A 7,919-nucleotide genomic window follows, 5' to 3' on the forward strand; every position below is an offset into this window, starting at 1 on the left:
CTAATGGGTCTGCAGAATGGGATGGGGGGGTGATAGTAATCCGGGGAGTGGTGAGGTGGTGCGATGTGGGGTGACTGACAGGGTGAATGATGGGAGTGGAGATGAAAGTGACCTTGGGGATGTGGGGTGGAAGTGATGGTGTGCTATGATGATAGCGGGAACTGAGGGGATGTGGAGGTGATGGGGGATCTGGGAGTGATTGATGGGGCTGCATGGTGGGAGAGGGTGATAGTGACTTTGGGCATGGTGGGGTGGGGGGTTGAAACAATAGTGAGGTGGGGAGCTGTGAGGTGGGAGAGAGTGATAGTGACTTTAGGGATGGTGAGGTGGTGGGTGGAAATGATAATGAGGTGGGTGCTGTGAGGTGGGAGAGGGTGATAATGACTTTAGGGATGGTGAGGTGGGGGGTGGAAATGATTGTGAGGTGGGAGAGGGTGATAGTGACTTTGGGGTTTGTGAAGTGGGGGTGGAAATGATACTGAGGTGGGGGGCTGTGAGGTGGGTGAAAGTGATGAGGCCAGGTGGTGGGGATGGTGGTGAGGCATGAGGCTGTGGGGGTGATTGACGGGGCTGTGCATGGGAGTGAGGATGATAGGGACGTGGAGGGTGATGGTGAGGTGAGATGTCAGGGTGATTGATGAGCTGTGGGATGGGATGGCTGATGCATCTGTGGGGTGAGGGTGACAGTGAGGGGACATGAGCTTATTGTAGGATGGGGGAGATGGTGGTGAAAATATGGCCTGATTAAAGGGACTGTGATTGATTGTGAGGGGCTGAAAAATGGAAGAGATATTATGGGCTATATGAGTTTGGATGTGAGATGTTGTGGGGGCTGTGAGGTGGTGGTGGGGCAGGGATAGTGTGAGAGGAAGACGTCAGGGGCGACTGAGTAGGAGAGTGCTCTGAGCGAGATGTGAAGTGGTGTGACAGACATGGGGGGGTGTCTCATGAGTGCATGATTTTGAGGGGGCTGCAAGCTTTGGGGAGAATGCCATGGAGGGAGAGTGGGGTGCAGAATGTGATGAGGTGTGATTTGGAGAGGGCAGGGATCACCTGTGCAAGGGTGGGGCAGGGGTAATTCTGTGGAGTTGTGAAGGTGATTGTGAGGAGTATGAGAGAGTGATGTGGGTTATGAGGTGGCAGTGGAGGGTATTGTGAAAATTGTGCAGGAGTGATTGTGAGGGGGCTATGAGGAAAGGAGACATTGGGCAGCTTGTGGTGGCAATTGAGAGTTATGAACAGGAGGTAAAGTGTGAGGTGTTTGGTGGTGGTTGTGAGGTGGGGAGAATGTCCTGGGGTGAGGTAAGGATGACTGAAGGTTATACCCTGGAAGTGATTGTTAAGTGAACTGTGAGATAGCAGCATATTAAAGGGTGGTTGAGGGGGAAGCTGCAAGTTCAGGAAGACTGTAAGGGGGCTGCACAAAGGATGATTGAGGACACCCCCTTGGTGGGGCATGTCGCAGATGTGTTAGTGAACAGGAGGCTGTGAGAGAAGTCAAAAAATGTTATGGTAGATCATTGTGAGGTAGGGGATATCCTGGCATTTGATTTGTAAGGGTGTTGACTGTGGGAGCTTCAGGTTCAGGGATGCCTTGGAGATGATTGTGAGGAGTCTCTGAAATGGGGTCATATTTATCAGTGCTGATTGTAAGAGGCTGAAAGTTGTAGTATGTCGTGAGGGCAAATGTGAAATGGGGAATCTTGTGTGTGTATGGTATTCTGAGGAGACTTGAGGTCACAGTCTGTCATGGGGAGATTGCAAATGTGTGGGGTTATGATAAAAGGCCAGTTAAGACCCACTTTAAGAGAGGTCTCATGTGGGTGACTGATTTTGAGGGGATTGTGAGGTGGGAGGTATCATAAATCAGGGATTATGAGATGGGGGGTGGCCTCTCGTTACGGAGAAATGATAATGGAGGGGAGTTCTGAGATGAGCTGTCCAGTGGTTCAGGGACGAATGCTGTGATGGTTGTGAGGCATGGATTCTCATGTGGATGATGAGAAACTGCAAGATAAGCATCCCATGCATCAGATTATGAAGTGGGGAGTTCTATGTGTCAGGCTGTGAGGGAAGACTCTGAGGTGGAGAAGTCGTGTGTGCTACAGTGAACTCTTTCATATCCGGCAGCCTGGGGACCAGGAGGTTGCCAGATATTCAAATATTTTGGATAATAGAGGGGTATAATTAGCAATGCATAACACTGAAAAAAAACAAGGCTATATATTAAGAAACAAACAAAAATGTATGCAGAGTACTTTATTTACCAACAACAGTAGCATTGTACACTATAAACTTATATGTAAAATGTATATGCTGTATTTATTGTATTTACTTTCACTATACTTTATTTATGGAAAACTTAACTAAAATTTACTTATGGTTAAAATGCCAGTTATTTGAGAGTTCTGGATAATAAAATGCTGGGTATGAACGAGTTCACACTGCAAGAGCATTTCCAAATTGAGCATTCACACTACAGACCCTATTCAGAAATAAGAGCAATGCATTTTGGGTGTGTATCCAATCATGCCTGGCCTTGCTAGGCATTGTGGGATGTCAACAGGAAACCCATGGTACCCTGGGAATCAGGAAGATGTCCTATGAGCCTTTCCTCTTCCTGAATCTCCCCCCACATTTTTCTGTTCCTTTTCATGACATTCCAAAATGATACAGGAAGCCCAGGTTGCCTACATATGTAAGGAAGCAGCCATGCAGCTGTGATATTATGGACTCCTCATTCCACACATTAAGGATATCAGAGAAACCACTTCAAGTTGGGGTATGCATCCCAATTTCCAGCACCCATACCTGCTGTGCCTCTAGTGCAGTTGGTTCCACTGACCTACTCCTCCCCCACCCTACCAGCACTTCTGGAATACCACAAACAGCAGATTCACGGTGCTCAGGAAGGCCAGGGCAGGAGATCTGGGTGGGAGACAGAGGTGTGGAGATGGGGTATGCTTGGGGGAAGTGGCAGTTTGCGGGCTTTTGGGGGGAAGGCTATAATGGGGGTGGGACAGTGCATCTATAGGACTGTGAAATAGCGAATGTATAACACCCAATTTTAATTAGTTTACACAGATGTGTTTTTATGCACTGGTAGCCTGTTCCAAGACTCTTAGATTGTGTTCCGTAGAGTTCCACTGTAAACCAAGAAACTGACACAAAATAATTTTTTTTTTCTTAAAGAAAAGTGTCTATATGGAAAAACAAAAACTAAGGGTCTTCAGAATTTTCCAGATGTGAAGAAGTGGGTCTACCCCATGAAAGCTCATCACCTAGCAAATTATTCTTTTTGTCTTTAAAGCACTACAAGACTGCTCTTTTGTTTTGTGAAGATACAGACTAATGCAGCTACCTGTCTGTGATTAAGGGTCCTGTTTAGCAAGCTACTTAAGCACGTGCTTAACTTTTGAGTAGGTGAGTTTCTCTTCTCTTCAATTGTGTGGTAAGGGAAGCATGTGTTTAAGGACATTCCGGAATCAGAATTTGATAGGGAAACAGAAATAATTCAAATAGGAAGGTCAATGTAGGTCCTGATCCTACAAATATTTAATTACATGCTTACGCATGTGAGGTGTTCTACTAGCTTCAGCAAATCTACTTACCTTAATCATGTGCACATGTGTTTGAAGGATCAGGACTGTACAAAGCACTCTGGGCTATTAATGATGCTATGAATTGAATATTTTATTGTAGAATGAACCCAATTCTGCCCTTAAGTATGTCTGCATAGATCCATTTTGTACAAACTTGTATCTGACAGCAAAAATTGGATCGTATATGTGTTCAGTGTGGGGTAAGTTGAAAGGGTTGACAGAATTGCATGCCCTGATTTGGAAGGTTTTTAAAATGTCTTTATACAAGGATATATTGAAAAACGACCACAACAGCCTTCTGTTAACTGGAAAATAAGAAGATTCCACACACATAAACAACAAGAAGTCCTGCAGAACCTTACAGACTAACAAATATTTTGAAGAATCAGCTTTCTGATTCTGATCAGCTTTCTGATCAGCTCTTGATGTTCGCAACTCCACATTAACTGCTGATAATGGGCCACATCCTCCATGACTGAACATCCCTTGTCAGCTCTGGCCCTCCCCTTGACTGAGACTCCCTCTTTAAAACCTCCTCTGGAAACCCCCCGCCCACCCCTCACTCATGCGTCTGATGAAGTGGGTCTTTGCCCATGAAAGCTTATGCGGCAAAATATCTGTTAATCTATAAGGTGCCCCAGGACTTCTTGTTGTTTCTGAAGATACAGACTAACGCAACTACCCCTCTGATGCTTGATTCCACATACATATACACCCACCTAAACATTCATCCCTGAAAGGGTCAGCCCACAATAAGTGTGCCATTTAAACCCTATTTGAGCACTCAAAATGGAACTTAAATTGTGCATTGCCTTTCTGCTTGCCCAGCATAGAGGGCTGGTTTTCATCTGTAGCACACCCTTCTGTCTATTACCCGTCTATGTTCAGATTCAGCCTTACTGATACTGTTTCTAGTCAACACTCTCCTGCAGTGGTGATGAGAGCTGTAATCCACAGTAAGTCATAGAAGTAAAGAAGCAAAAATCCAAAAATGTTTGGATGAAAGACCTATTTTTAATACCACAATGTGTTTATTGACTTAATGACATGTACTTGAGTTTCTGAATAAAACTGGTAAATTCAGTAAACTGGCATGCTGAGGAGCCACTTACCTGGCTGGAGCCAACTATCCCAGCTGTCACAGCAACAGTTACCGGCAGAGCAGGCTGCCTGCCGAGCTGGGATTGGTAGAGTGTGGCTGGATCCCCACTTCCCAGCAAAACGAGAAGGGAGGGGAGGGCAGATTAGGCCAGATGCCCGTTCCAGCTTGAAAAACTGGCACACTTTATCATCTGGCATTCCGGGTTCCTTGGGAATGGTGGATAATAAAGCTTGTACTGTAATTGTACCCCATATTTTAAATTACTTTTTAGTCTTACAAATTGGGCATATAATATTTAAATACACCGGAAGACCAGTACAAGTAATAATACCAGACATATTCATCTGGTGCCCCAGACTGGGACTGGCACTCCACCCACCAGGGCCAGTGGCAAAACCCACAGCAGTCCTGCAGAGCCCCAGATGGGTCTGGAGATCTGTGAATGGAGTACCCCACTTAGCCCCAGACTGGGGCTGGAGCTGTGCACAAAGGGCCAGTGGGGAGCCCCACTGCTGCACCAGGGCTGGAGCATGGCACGCAGGGTGCCCCACTGAGTCCTGTACTGGGGCTGGAACTCTGTGTGAGAAGCTGGAGCTCTACACACAGGGCCAACGGAGAACCCCACTGCCAGCCTTTTGAGCCCTGCACCAGGACTGGACTTCCAGTTGCAGAGCAGCAAGAAGCCACACTGCTGTCCAGTGGAGCCCCAAACCAGGGCTGGAGTTCAGCGACAGGGCCAGTGGGGAACCCTGCTGCTGAGCCCTGCACGGGGGCTGGAGCTCCGGGAGCAGGCCAGCAAGAAGCCCTGGGGCTGCCCCATGGAGCCCTGGATTGAGGCCAGAGCTCAGAGTGCGGGGCTGGTGGGGAGCCCTGTTGCCACCTCACAGAACCCCAGATGGGGGCCAGAACTCAGAGTGTGGGGCCAGCAGGGAGCCCTGCTGTTGTCCCTTGGTGTCCTGGATTGGGGCTGGAGCTCAGGGTGCGGGGCTGGTGGGGGGTCCTGCTGCAGTTCCACTAAGCCCAGATCAGGGCTGGAGCCCATGGGGCTGACCAGAGCCCCAGGAGCTGGAGCTCTGCTGAGCCAGTGCCAGAAGCCCCCAGCAGCCAAGTACCAGAGTCCCACTGCACCCCTGCAGCAGCATGGCCTGAAGAACAGCAATTTGGGATAGGTGGCAAAAAGGCAGAAGAATTGGCAGAGATGCCTAGAGGGATGCTACTCACCTGTGCTTGATAGGATGCCTCCCAGGAAACCAATTAAGTTGTAATTAGCTCTGCTTTGTACACACTGATTGAATTGCAGAATTGAAAGGGAGGGAGTCCCCAAAAGCTGTCCATTTACTGGGAGTTACTATTCCATGTTAAATGCCTTGTTATTCCTAAATAACAGGCTCAGCTGTTGAATAGTAACAGAGAGGAAGCCGTGCTAGTCTATACACTATCAAAACAAAAAGCAGTCAAGTAGCACTTTAAAGACTAGCAAAATAGTTTATTAGGTGAGCTTTCGTGGGACAGACCCACTTCTTCAGACCATAGCCAGACCAGTGGTCTGAAGAAGTGGGTCTGTCCCACGAAAGCTCACCTAATAAACTATTTTGCTGGTCTTTAAAGTGCTACTTGACTGCTTTTTGTTTTGATAGGCTCAGCTGTGTGGTTGCAAGTTGTTTTCTTACAGAAGAAAGGGGGTTTTATGGAAGAAAAATCCCAGTGTAGACAAGCCCTGAAAGTAAAACTAGGTAGTGCCTTAAGAGCTCTGTCTAAACAGAAAAATTAATCCAAATAGCTTATTCCAGAGTTGTTTCAAAATAAACTATTCCAGAATAATGTGTCTTCACTACAGGGAAGCCCTGGAATAAGCAAAACTTATTCCAAAATAGTGTGTCTATACACAATACAAGCTATTTTGGATTAAAGCCCCTGGAAGCACTATTTCCAGGGGCTCTAATCCAAAATCTTATGCCTACACATCAGAATTATTCTGGAATAAGTTATTGTAGAATAGTTTATTTCAAAATAGCCCCCGTTCAATGTCTACACATCCTCTATTCCAAAATACCTATTTTGAAATAGGTATTTCTTACTGGGACCCCACTCTTTAAATACCCCTCTGTAAACACCGCCCCCAACCTCATGCATCTGATGAAGCGGATCTTTGCCCACAAAAGCTTATGCTCCAAAATATCTGTTACTCTATAAGGTGCCACAAGACTCCCTGTTATTTTGAAATAGGCGCTATTCCTTGTACAGCGAGGTTTACCAAATTCAAAATAAACTGGCTGCTATTTTGAAATTATTTTGAAATATCAGTTGCATTGTGTAGACACTCACAAAGCTATTTTGAAATAATGGCTGTTATTTCCCAATAACTTTGCTGTGTGGACATACCCAAGATATGCTGGGACACTCGCAATAGCAGGACCACAAGTTTCTGGGTAGGGATTCTATTTTGTCTTTCCCTCCAAGTCCACAGTTGGAAAGCTGGGGAAAAATCATTTGCTCTTTCAGCTACTTCATGCTACCCAAAGCATGGAGCCCTAACTAAACCAAGTGCTTGTCTCACTTATGTTTCAGGAAGACTATATTAACAGGCAGAGCAGAAATCCCACCTTTGAACAGAGTAACGTGTATTGTTGTTTTCTTCACTGTGGAATCAGAGGTGTCGGCTGATAAAATTTTAAAAGTCAGCTTCGACTGAGCTTGTGTTTTTTCAGTTGAACTGCTTTGTAAATCTTGCATCTGATGAAGCGGGTCTTTGCCCATGAAAGATTATGCTCCAAAATATCTGTTAGTCTATAAGGTGCCATAGGACTTCTTGTAAATCTTAAGCGCTAAGATAGAATTTAGTAATTAAGGAGCTAATTTAATTGGAAGGTTTAAGAAAACACTTCCATATGCCTCAGTGCTGCTCTCATTTCATCTCACAAACTTCAAAGTGTACTTTACCTCCTTCTTCACTGCAACCAATGTCCGACATAAAGGAGAGGGCAGACTCAGAATTGGCAGAGTGAAACTCTTTAGGCAAACTTGAAAGTTAAAGCTGTTTTTCTCACAAAAATTATTGGAAAATTCAAACCATTAGAGCATAAACCCTGGTCATATTATTAGATACTTTATATGTAGCCAGCACTGTGATACAACGATGAATTCATTTTTAGTCTTTATCCCTTCAGGAATTTCAGCTCAAGTGAGCCCAGTTGGTGTTGGTAGTCCTGAGCTAC

Source organism: Carettochelys insculpta, chromosome 4 (genome assembly GCF_033958435.1).
Source record: "Carettochelys insculpta isolate YL-2023 chromosome 4, ASM3395843v1, whole genome shotgun sequence".
Taxonomy (NCBI): Eukaryota; Metazoa; Chordata; order Testudines; family Carettochelyidae; genus Carettochelys; species Carettochelys insculpta.